Raw genomic sequence first — 13,403 nt, forward strand, 5'->3', positions numbered from 1 at the left:
CATTTGTTTCCTATCCTGCTTGTTATTTTCTTTACTTTCCATCCCTGTTCTTTCTGGAACTCAAGTTGCTAATGTTCATCTTCTTTTTCAATCCCATGCGATAATGCGTGCGTGTAACATGAGTACAGATGCCCATAAGTGTATGTCTTCACCTGTTCGGTTATTTATAATGCTGTTAAACACTCACGTTGGAAGTAGGACGAAATATGGCAGCTCCTTCAACATCCGGAGGAAACACACGTTTGTTAGGCTCTGGACATTTTGATTCTTAGCAATTTCAGAACTTTCAAATCCCTTTCGTTAATTAATACCCGAGATTTTTCTTATTCAATCGTAAGAAACACAAAAGTCAACCTGGATTTAGTTAGATCTTGATATCTTCTCTGCCTTTAAACTAGAGACTTTATTAGGTTATATATATCACATTGTTAAAATATCATTTCATGATTTAGCTGTAGCCTTGTGGATCCTCTTCATTTTGTCAAAGCTAATTATTTAGCTCTTTTGATCATGTTTGGATTTAGTTTTTCCTTACCCCTTTGTGACCACAAATGCTATTCCCAAAGTATGTAGGTGTCTACATGTTTTATTTTTCTAGCTAGCCAGACTTGATTTTTGAGATGGGAATTTTCATTTAATCATATATTTGATGGTCTTAATTTTTTTTCTTTTTGAGAGTAAGGTTGCGACCAGGTCACACAAGACTACAGAGTAAAGTATTTTCTTTTTTCCGTTAATCTCAATCAATCTTCTCCAGCTCAGGAAAGAGGATTTGTAAATATAGCACGATTATTATCATTATCACTATCATGCTTCAATTCTTTTTGTGCAAGTTGCATTATTTTAAATTTTTGTTCTTTATTATATAAACTCTATGAATTTGAAAAATGCCAGACTGAAAATAGGAGATATATACTGATTTTGCATATATGTAGAGATATATATTGATTTTGCATGTTTGTGATGGCTAGCTAGTCTATACAACAATGAACAGCAATAAAGGAAAAGCTGTGTGGAATTCAACTTTAACAGAAATCTTCATTAAAGAATGCTTGGAACAAATGTACAAGAAAAAAGGAAAGGAACTGCTTTCAACAAAAATGGGTGGCAGGCAATAATTGAGGGGTTTAAGGCAAAAATAGGAAAAAGGTATGAGCGAAAGCAATTGAAAAATAAGCTAGATAACATGAGGAAAGAATGGAACATATGGCATAAGTTATTTTCAAGTGAAACCGGCTTAGGATGGGATAGTGACAAGAATACTGTTCATGCTCCAGATGAGTGATGGGAGCAAAAAATCTTGGTATGGATTAGTTGTTACGTGTTTTTAGAATTAGAATTTAATTTGAGAATTTTAATTGTTGGTTATTTGAATGGTTGCAGGAAAATCCTCTTTATGAAAAATTTAGATATAAAGGTCTGAGATTTGCAAGGAATTAACCTTGATATTCAAGGGTGTCCTGGCAACTGGGGAGACACTTTTTATACCATCTGCTACCCAGACCCAAATAAGAATGATGATGATGAGGATGTGTACCGCCCTACTATTGACCTTCGAGAAGGCTCCGGTGATAGTGAAGAGGAGTTAAATTTATCTGACACTGCAACACCTACGGGGGTCACCGATGAGTTGTTAGGCTTGAATGTCACCGCAAATACTGGTGGAACTAGTGGTGACGGAAGTCAAGGCAAGAGAAAGAGGGTGGTAGGCGTTAGTAGGAGGAAAAAGCAAAAAGTCTCTGCCTCAATGAAAATAGCAAATGAGATGAGTGACATGGCCAAGGATAATGGAGCTAGAACAGAGACAGTGAACAAGATTTTGGCAAATGACATAAGAGTTTCTGAGGTTGTGGCTCACCTAAATAGACTCCCAGAAGTTTTTGGTGATAAAGATTTACATTGAAGATGTGTCAATCTTGTTCTATACAAGCCTATGCGAGATGCTTACTGGCAACTTAAAGACCATCCTGATCACTTGGTCAATTGGGTTGAAGCACCAAGTCTACCATCTACCAGATTTTATTTCAAAGAATACATCAGGATGAATTTTTATCTAGGCTTATGATGACTTGACTGGTGTTTATTTTGACTTAAAGACTACTTGTAGTTGCTTTTGGCTGACTTGTACCTCGCTATGCTTATGATGACTTGACTGGTGTTTATTTTGACTTAAAGACTGCTTGTAGTTTCTTTTGGCTGGTTTGTAGTAAATATTTAACTCTTATCTAATGCTCATCTTATGCTTTATTTTTTATGTTGTTAAATGATATTTATATACTATGTATTTTATATTATATACAAATGATATTCATATACTATTTTACCTTAGGTTGAAAATTATGGAAGATTCAAATGAATATATGTTAGGTTGGAATGAAGGTTGGGATGTAGATGTGGCTCATCAACTACTTCCCTTGTTACAACAAGATATATCTGAGCAAGAAGAAATGTCAATTAGTTGGTGAATATGTGATGCCATATGTGTGTAAAGAGCCACGAAGAACTAGCAGGCAAACAGGGCAAATGTAGGTTAATGAGATTTTGCAAGGTCATCCTGATCGTTGTTATGAAATGTTTTCAAATGTAAAACATTTGTTTAGGCAACTATGTGCGACACTAGATGAGCTTGGTCTAAAGAAATCTAAAAAATGGGAGTTGAAGAATGGTTGGAATGTTTTTGAACACAATTGGACATGGAGTTGTAATAGGATGATACATGAAACAATTTCAACATTCAGGGGAAACTGTCCATAGAAATTTCATAAAGTATTAGCTGCCTGCCTTAAACCTTTCCAAGGCAAACATAAAGCCACTTGATCCTTCATTTCATCATTCAACGATGTCATTCAAAAATTTCAAATGATCCACGGTATTGGCCATTCTTTAAGGATGCTATAGAGCAATTGATGGCACTCGTGTGCCATGCGTAGGTTAGTGTTGCTGATCAAATTAAATTTATTGGAAGAAAGGGATATGCAACACAGAATGTCATGGCTGTATGTGATTGGGACATGTGTTTTACTTTTGTCATTGCGGGATGGGAAGGTACGGCTCATGACGCTCGAGTATTTGATAATGCCATATCAACTCCTTCAATGCATTTTCCGCATCCACCTCCAGGTATATTTTATTAAAGTTACCATAATTATTATTGCATTAATTTAATGTTGGTCAATTTTACAAAACTTCCTTTTATTTAATAGGTAAATATTATCTGGTTGATTCTGGTTATCCAACACTAAATGGGTATCTTGGTCCATATCGTTGCGAACGTTATCACCTTCCAGACTTCAGCGAGTTGCAGGATTTGCAAACAATAATGAGGTCTTCAATTATTATCATTCAAGTTTGAGATGCACTATAGAAAGAACATTTGGAGTATGGAAGAATAGGTTTGCAATTATACGAAAAATGCCCAAATTTAAATATAAAACACAAGTTCAAATTGTTTGTGCAACAATGGCAATACATAACTTTATTAGGAGAAATTCAATTACTGATGAGCAATTCATTCAAGCTGAAGATAAAGTGTAGATGTCCTTGAGGAAGATATCGATATTGGTGAGGCATCCTCGTCAAATCTACCCAGATCATCAAGACAGATGCAGCATGTTCGTGATATAATTAGAGACTAGCTTGTAAATCATATCAATTGAACATTAATTTATTTTAGGTTTTTGTAATTGAATATTTAAGATATTTTACTTATTAGTTGTCATTTTAAATTTAATATTTTTACTTATTAGTTAGTCTAAAAATATAATCATGTTTATTTAAGATTTAATATTTAAGAAAAAAATTCATGCTTATTTTTGTCATTAAACATTTCAACTGGCTTTTGAATCAAATTATCTAAACGAATTTCAGTTTATCTAATTGACTTTTAAAAATAAGGTATCCAAACATAAATCACGTTATATTAACTGACTTTTTTTCTAACCTTAGTTTGCTAACCTCAGTTGAATCTTAACCTTAGTTGTAAAATTTTTAATCCAAACACACCCCTACAATCAAACACATCAATAGTCATTAATGACTAATTATTTTTAATTAACTCTAATCAAAGCCTAAACTTAAAAAATCTCATTGTGGTCATCTACCCACAACCAAATCCATTTTTAGGTTTCATTAGTTTACTTAGACTCCCATTGGTTTAATCAATAGTATTGATAACACATAATTTTCTTAGCTTAATTAATTAGCTTTAAGGTTACTCTAAACCCTACTTTTAAATCCTAAAACATTAATAACATTATAACCTAAATGTTAGACATTTAAATAAACACCTATTAATCCCATTGAAGTCAGAATTCTAAGCAAAACCACAACCCATTTTCAGACTCTCAAAGAACTACCTAAAATAGTGATGAAAATGCATAAGAGAGGAAGAGAAGAGGTTGTAGGCACTTTCTCAAGCGATTAGAAGCTTCAAATAGACTCAATTAGACACCCACAACAAACCTTAGTAGAGCTCTTCTCGTTCACCTTTGGACTCCTACTTAACTCTCTAATTTTCTAAACTAAAAAGCAAATCTGGTAGCTTAAAAATCAAGTTTTGGCTGCGGTATTAATTGTCTAATTTGGGTCTGATATATCCTTTAGCCATCTATATATTATCTTTTAATTCAAGTTAACTCTTAATTGTATAATTTTTCCTTAATAATCCAATTAACCTTAAATTAAACTTTTCAGGATATTACACTTATCACAGAAGGCATATTGGTAAGGGTATGAAAAATTTTACCCCTCCCCTCCTAATTCCCTCAATTTAGAGAGTATGGTTCGGAGGGGAGGGGAGGGGAGGGGAGATTTTAAAAAATTTTCCCTCTCCTCCCCTCCAATTTTTCAGACCAAACAAGGGGAGGGGGCAAAATCCCTCCCTTCCAACCAAACAACCCATTAAGGTTAGATGAATTGTGTATTGCAGCCATATATTGATGAGAAAATCTTATAAATGATATAAATTGAAGTGTATTGAGGTGTTTGCAAGTGGGATTGCTCAAGATTTGATTATCCTTTGCAAATAGTTGATTTAACCATTGATCAATTTGCTTGGTTTTTGAATGTTGATCCTTATTAGTTATTTCATTTTTCCTTTTAACAATTAGAGAACATGTAAGAACACTAATTACACTTACAAATTTTGAATTATTAAAATTTCAATAACTGATCATGATACTTATTTGTGATAAAATATCTTTTGTTGATTGGTTTTAGATTTACAACTGGCTTTTATAAATTTCCAACTAATATCACAAAGATTCTCAAGTATTTTTTGTTAACTTTCCAAGCAATTGATATATATATATATATATATTGACAGTAAAAAATCATAAGTGATTGACTTACAATTCACAACTGATTATTGTAAATTATCAACTAAAGTTATAAATAATCTCAAGTTTATTTTATCAATTTCCTAAGAGATTTATCTTTATATTGATAATAAAAAATTACAAGTAATTGGCTTGCGATTTATAATTAACTCTCATGAATTTTCAACAAACATTATAAATAATTCAAAGTGTATTTTATTGATTTCTCAAGTAGTTTATTGAAAGCAAAAAATTGAGATTTACAACTAACTCTTATAAATTCCCAACCGATGTTAGAAATAATTTCAAGTGTATTTTATTAATTTCTCAATTAACTATTCACATTTTTTAATTGCAAGTAAGAACCATAATCTATTATTAAGATTTCAATAATTTATAGCATATAATTGTAATTAAAATTCTGATGAGGTCCCTAATTGTCATTTTTCCTTTTTTAATATCGTGAACTTCTATTTGGATGAGAAAAAACTATGATTGTTTTTATTGAATTTGTTTGGCAAAGTGGGAAGTATGGAAATCTGTGTTTTGTAATTTGTTATGTGAATGGAGGAGAAAATGACATATCTTTGACAAAAAGGTGATTTTGTTCCTAAAAAATTTATTTAAAGGGATATTTGCCTCATGCTTTAGTATAAGGTGCCCAACGCTCTTAAAAAAATTTAGGAGGAAAAATGATATTTAACCTAATTTCTATTCTACCATAATAAAATCTTTTCTATCATAGTAGGGGTTACTAAATAATTTTAGATATAGTTAAATTCTATTAATTATAGTAGAATTTTAAATTAAGTCTTTTTTTTTTCCTATTATGGTTAGCTATTTTCAACTGTAGTTGAATCCCTTCTACAATAGTAAATTAATAATGTGATTAATTATCTTCTAATTACTAACAACTCCCATTAACTCTATTTAAGTCAGTGAGTTCACACCTATAGCCTCTATAGGTCGAAAATCATCATCTCGACACAAACCCTAACTTAATCCTTTAAGAAAATGAAGATGGGTGAAGGAAAGGGATATAAGAGTTACTTTTAATACTTGGAGGCTCTAAAATGTCCCAATAGTCCACAATCTTGAACCCTAACAAAGCTTTGTGAATGCTCTTTGTTTTCTCCCTTTCTCTCTTCTAATTTCATAAACTAATGATGCATGACACAAAGAAGTTCCTCTTTCGTTCATTGTCACTTATACACTGTGACTAATGTGATGCATGTCGCGGTATATGGCATAGAAATTCCTTCTTTTGATTTTCTCACTTTTTAACACCCGAGTGACTTGACTTTACTTTAAACCCAAGTTTAAGGCTAAAATCATAATAAAAAACACCTATTAGACCTCTCTAGCCACACACCATGTCAATTTACTTAATTGTCCTAATCAAGCTTAGTTAATCAAGGTTAAATTTCTGGATGTTACACGATGTGCCATATGATCTAAATGTTTACAAAAAGCTCTTTTAGAGCTTTGGCTAATGGCATTGATTTTACTTATAAATCATTTCTCAATTAAAAGTTGGATATTCTTTTGCAAACTCACTTCTTTTTATACTTGAACCACAACTAGGCGGTCCAAAATCATAATGAATGCCATAAGCTCATAATCTCTCCTAAACCACATTTAATAGACTCAATAAGACTAGTGCAATATACCACAGCAACACATTAGCGCATACATTACATTTTCAACTCTCAACCTCTTAATCAATAAGGGGAGACAATTTCTCATAAATTATCAAATATTCATCATAATCATGCATTTACACATTTTTTTACTTGCACTAGTATTCTAACCCTATTTAGATATCTAGACATTTCACATATAACCCAAGGCCCAAAATACACCATTTAACTCAAATCAACTAATAGTGCAAGTAAGTCAAAAAAATGTGACTCCCTAGTTGGCAATTGTCTAATCAAAATACACATGATTTAAACTACTAGAGGCTTACAATTAGGATTGAAAATTCCTAAGCCTTTAGTACTTTCCCTCTTTCCTGGCTCAAGCTAACTCTTGAAAATATTAAAGAAAGAGGGATGAGTACAATCACTCAGTAATCAAGATATATCTAGCCTATATAAATGCAAATCTGTATTATTCTCCTCCTTCTAATCCCATAATTAAAACCAAATCTCAAGTAATTAGGAGTATGATTATAGTCATTATCAAAATATAAAGTTTTCATTGGTTAGCAAAATGGGGACCTTAAGTTTACGAAACTAAAATTATTTTCAAAGTCTTGCAACTAGACAAATCAGAGTTTACAAATACACGAAAGCATAAGATCATTACATAAGTGAGTGCATTTATTTAAGAATTTGAAACAAGAGAATTTCTGAAAAATTTTGAGGCATGCATTACGACTCGTTGAACATGCACTGCAGTGTGTTCATCTTTGTGACACGTGCCGTGGCTCATAGCACCATACGCCGCAACACAACTACACGAATTAGGTGTCTACAGAAAGTTTTTCTGAGCTCTAACTAATAGCATTAATTTCAGACTCAAACTCTTTTTAAAACAAAAATTGGACATCATTTTCAAAAGTTACACTTTTACAACAATTTTCGCAAAATCAAGTGTCCAAACCAAATGCCAAAGGCCAATAGTCACCGACGCCAATTTGACCACATACAAATCATTAATACTAACTCATATAATGCACTAGATCACATGCAATACTCTCAGATCAAATTTTTGTCACTCAACCCCTTAAACTCAAAACATGAAAAAGGAGAGTTTACCATGATTTTCATCAAGTTCTCCAAATCATCTCATAGTATGCTCTACTCTTGCTTGCATTAGTATTTTAGCCCCATCACAATAACACATCCATCAACTCACTCCCTAGGGCCCAAAATACACTTACAATTTACAATTCACATAATGCAAGTAAGGAACAAATAAGAATTTCTAATTGAAAATTGAAATTGTCATATACATGTAATTTCTCAAAATAAAGAGGCTTACTACAAAAGGATCGCGGTACTAAGCCTTTGGGTGTTTTCCTTTGTCTATACCTCTTGAGCTATTCCCTGTATATTGAAGATAATGGGGTTAGTACAACTACTTAGTAACCAATGTCTGACTAACCCATACTAATACATATCAATTAGTTTAAATGCAAGTGACAGTTAATGTTAATACTTTAACCCATGTAAAACATTTAAAAATAGATATTCACAATTCCATACACATAATAGCATTTACTTGAGAAACAATGCTTTTTAGCATTTTCATATAAAGAGAGTTGGTCACATAAATCATTAATAAATACATTGGAAGAAATTAAGTCTCAACTCGTGATATCATCATTAGAGACACAATATAGGCAATAGGTGCCCTTACTTATTATATGCATGATCACCCCTCCCTTATATCCTCCTTATTCTTTTGACATGAAACTATGGGCTATAACTCAATGGGATAGTCTGTATTCCATGACTTTCCTAGCTTAAACACTTGTGAGGGGATTACTCAACCAAGGCGCTCCCAACTCACTTATGAAAACACGGTTTTCCCAATTTCACACTATGGGGTGTACTAGCCTCCTCATTGAACCGGTGGATAGTTAGTTAGGTTTGAGTCCCTCGTTGAACTAGTGGGACAGTTTCTCATTGAATAAGTGGGACAATGTAGATATAATCAATCCGACAAACCATCTCATGGATGGGCCTTACCTTGTGGATTTTATCATCTACTCCTCTTCCTAGGTGAACTATCGCCTCTCAAAATCATGCAATGCACATTCATGCCATAATTCACACATATACAATTCATAGGACTTCACATTATCAAGTTTCATTGAACTTCATGATTACACAAAGATTCATGTTACTTTTCAATTTGTAAAATCATTGAACTCTTAATAAACATAATGCAAAAATCCACCGATAATGTTCTCAAAGAAATTTTACATCATAAGAAATAAAATTCACAAATTTGATCTAGTGAATTTTCTAACAAATCAAGCTACACTTACATTTCTTTTTAATTTACACATTTCAATGATTAATCATAAATCCATAAACTAATAAACACATAAAAACATAAGATAGAATTCCTCCGATTACCTCAAACCTTTAAAAGGTCAAAGGTTTCACCCCGTAATTACTCACTCTCAAAGCTTTCAAGAAGCTTGAATGGTGTCAATGGTAGTTACTCTACAAGCATTTACCATACAAAATATCAATATCATATTTGAGCTATTTTTTACTAACACTTCATCATTTCTTAATACTCAAGATTTATTCTTAACTCATGTAAAAATACCCATAAGGCTTCTTAATTTTTTTTAACTCTCATTAATAACATTGAGCTCTTAAATGGGTATTAATGAAATCACATTGTTCCCAAACACCAAATTTATGAGAATTTTGAACATTTAATGTCCTCTAATCACCAATCATCATAAAACCATAATATTAAGTTTACTTAGCTTAATCTACTCCCATTAACTCTATTTAAATCAATAGGTTTAGACCCATAACTTTTATGGATTAAAAATCACCATTAACAATCAAACCCTAACCTCAACCATCAAAAAAATGGAAGAAGAGAGGAAGATTTAAGTAAGAAAGCTTACCTTTGATGTTTAGAAGCTTCAAAATAATCTCAATACTCAATTCTCCCAAGCCCTAGCACTACTCTCTCACTGCTCTTTCATTTCTCTTCATTTTTCTCTTCCTCTTCTCTCTTCCTTTCGCGCAGATACAAAGATGATATATCAAAATTTTAGCCGTGTGCCATGGTGCATGTTGCCCTCCGTCACAGCTCATGGCACAGAAGAGCCTGTTAGATTCAAATTTGCCTCTGTGCACCGCGGCGGACTGACCACGTGCCGTGGCATGTGGCATAGAAAGCAAATCTTCACTTTTTCTTCCTCTTTCTTTGCTTGGGTGGCCCATCATTAATCCAGACATACTTTTAGGGCTGAATTCACAACAATTATACTAAGTTAAGCCCCTCTGGCCACACACCTCACTAATACACTTATTTAATCTATTTGAACTTAATTAATCTTAATTTAAAATTGAGGATGTTACAAAGTCAATCAATTATAATGATGTAAGTGACATTTATGATTAACTCATGTTCACATAATTTTAATAACACAGTTAATTTTGTCACAACACTATCAATCATATGATATGAATATCATAACATGCAATGGTCACAATACTAACAATAATGTGCTATTGTTATGCTATGCAATGCTACAACAATAACAACCATGCGGCTATGATAATATGCATGATCAGTGCCATCCTTATATCCTCTTGATACATTCGACATGAAACCATGGGCTATTTCACTTAACGGGGGTTCGTCTATGTGTTTAAACTACCTAAACCTTCCAATTATGGAGCTGCTTGATCAAAGGTACTATACTCGCTAGTGGATCACGATTTTCCTAAAATCTCACATTATAAGATGCCATACCTCTAAGCTAGCTTCCTCATTAGACAAGTGAAAAATTGATAAGTTTAAATCCCTTATTGAACAAGTAGAACAGTCCCATATAGAACATGTGGGACAATATAAATTAAAGCCAAGACACCGAACTCCGAATGATGGCTGTGTCATATGAATTTAAAAGCCCTTACTCCTCTTCCTAAGAGAGTTCCTACCTTATATGATCATATAATACAACTCATGCTTAGTCATAGCATCTTCATTTACTCATCAAGTTCTTAGTATGCAAATTTTCAAGCACTGAATTCATATCAATCACAAATCTTAATCATCAATTTCTTATAAGTAATATTTACATATCATACTCATAGCATGTAACTCCTTATACAACAATCTCATCACATCATACTTGTCACTTTTCATAATCTTATACACTCTCAACATAATTTTCCACCATTTAATATTTTCACAATCATTAAATTACACATTCATTTCACTCACACATATCACAAAATCTATGTCAATTTTGCCACATCGCATCAAAACAAGTTTACAAACATCACATGATTTCAACAAGTCTTTTGAACATTTATAATCAATTAAATATTCAATTACACAAAAAAAATTTCTTCCAATTACCTTAAACCTTTAAGAGATTAAATATTTTGCCTCTCAATATTAATTACTCTCAAAGCTCCACAAAGCTTGAATGGTGCCAAAAATGATTAATATATAATTAATCACATCAATATTCATTAATATCATTATTAATGAAATTACAACCCTTAATCAACACTTTGATTACTCAAAGTCCTAATCTCCTTGCATTTAAACATACCCATTGAGTATATTAACTCTCTTTAGCTCCCATTAGCTCTATTAAACTCTTAAACCATTATTAATGGGATTTAAACACCTCCAACCACCACATTTATTACTTATTTTTGGCCATTACTGACCCTCCAACCATCAAGGCGCATGAGAATACTAGGTTTAAATAACCTAAACAACTTCTATTGATTTTATTTAAGTTAATATGTTCAAACCCATAGCCTTGTAAGTTCGAAATCATCTTTCAATATCAAACCCTAGCTTGAAAATGTTGTAGAAAGGAAGAGGAGAGGTTAGGCAAACTTGCTATAGATGATAGGAAGTTCAAATCCCATACCAAGAGCCTAATATGTTGTGCCCTAACAAAGAAAAATGTCTCTCATCGCCTTCTCTTCTATTTTCTCCTTCTGTTTCTCACTTTAGAACATGATCTCTTAAGTTTGATTTTTGGCCATGCATTGCAACGCATGCAGCATGTTCTGCAACATGTGGCACAAAAGTTTGGCTTTGCATTTTTAGGATCCATACACTGTGTCATACGATGCCCATGCCGTCAAATGTGGCACAAAGATATTTTTTCTTGTTTATCTCCCTTTTTGATTTCTAAGTGACCCAACTCCATTTCAGACTCGAACTTGGGGCTGAAACTATAATCTAATACATTCATTAGCCCTCTTTGACTACTCACTACATTAATTTACTTAGTTATTCTTATTTAACTTTATTTATCAAGGGTTAATTTTCATGATATTACAAAACTCTTACCATCTCCAACTTCTATCAATTTTAACTTTTGCTTGTTAACATAAGTGTAACAGTCTTTTTTTTTTTGAAATCCAATCTTATCAAAGCCATACATTTCTTTAGCCAAACAACTCCACATGTCTTTAGTTCTAATTCCAACACTAATCATAGATCGAATAAGGTTTCCCTTAACTGTAAGAATACTCCTAGCTGAATGCATCAAATGTCTATGCTCTTCTTTTGCAAATTCATGGTTATGCTCAGTGATTAACTCAATAATCTTCCACAAACCATATGATTTAATAGTAACATTAACCATGACTTGGCAATTTGTTCCTGCATATATTTTAGCAAATGAACCATTGTTTATTCTCAATAATTTAGACCCTTCTTTTGAATAGACGTCATGTTTGGTATGAATCATGTTAGTTTGAGTAAAATAAATCTGTTTTGCTTTTTCTTATTGGAAAACCCAATTGACATGCATACTTAGAATATAAAGCATAAGCCTCTTATTTGCTATTCACAACTTGACCCAAGTAAATGTCTTTAACAAAAGAGTTATCTGAATCTTCAAAGCTTAAGCTACTCATATAATTTGTTTTTTTTTTTCATCCATGTTTGGGTTTGGTTGACTTGCTACTTGTAAATTATTGCATTTCTCCATTGTATAACATTAAATCTAATTAAAAACATATATATAACCTATAGCAATATGTCAACGTATATGCACTATCAAATCCCAAAATAAAATAAAAAATTATTTTTAAAAAAGCATGTCCAAAGATCAAGCAAATAAGCCTGTTCAAGAATAAATACCTATTTCTTTAATCAACACTGATGGAAGAATTCCTTGTGTCGCAACTGTTCCCTTCTCACTCTTTTACTAAATTAAATACGACAATGGTGGTTCTTGATAACTGCAACAATCAACACAACTATTATAATGTTTTATTAGTCCTTGTAATCTTTTTCTTCGCTTCACTTTGGAAATTCTTTGATTGGCAATGCAAATTGACGACAATTTCTTTTCTTCGACAGCTATGGAAAAGGGTTTTTGGGTTGAGAGAATTAATGATT

The sequence above is a fragment of the Prosopis cineraria genome, unplaced genomic scaffold (genome assembly GCF_029017545.1).
Source record: "Prosopis cineraria cultivar Desert tree isolate PC_DT_omini unplaced genomic scaffold, ASM2901754v1 PC3, whole genome shotgun sequence".
Lineage (NCBI taxonomy): Eukaryota > Viridiplantae > Streptophyta > Magnoliopsida > Fabales > Fabaceae > Prosopis > Prosopis cineraria.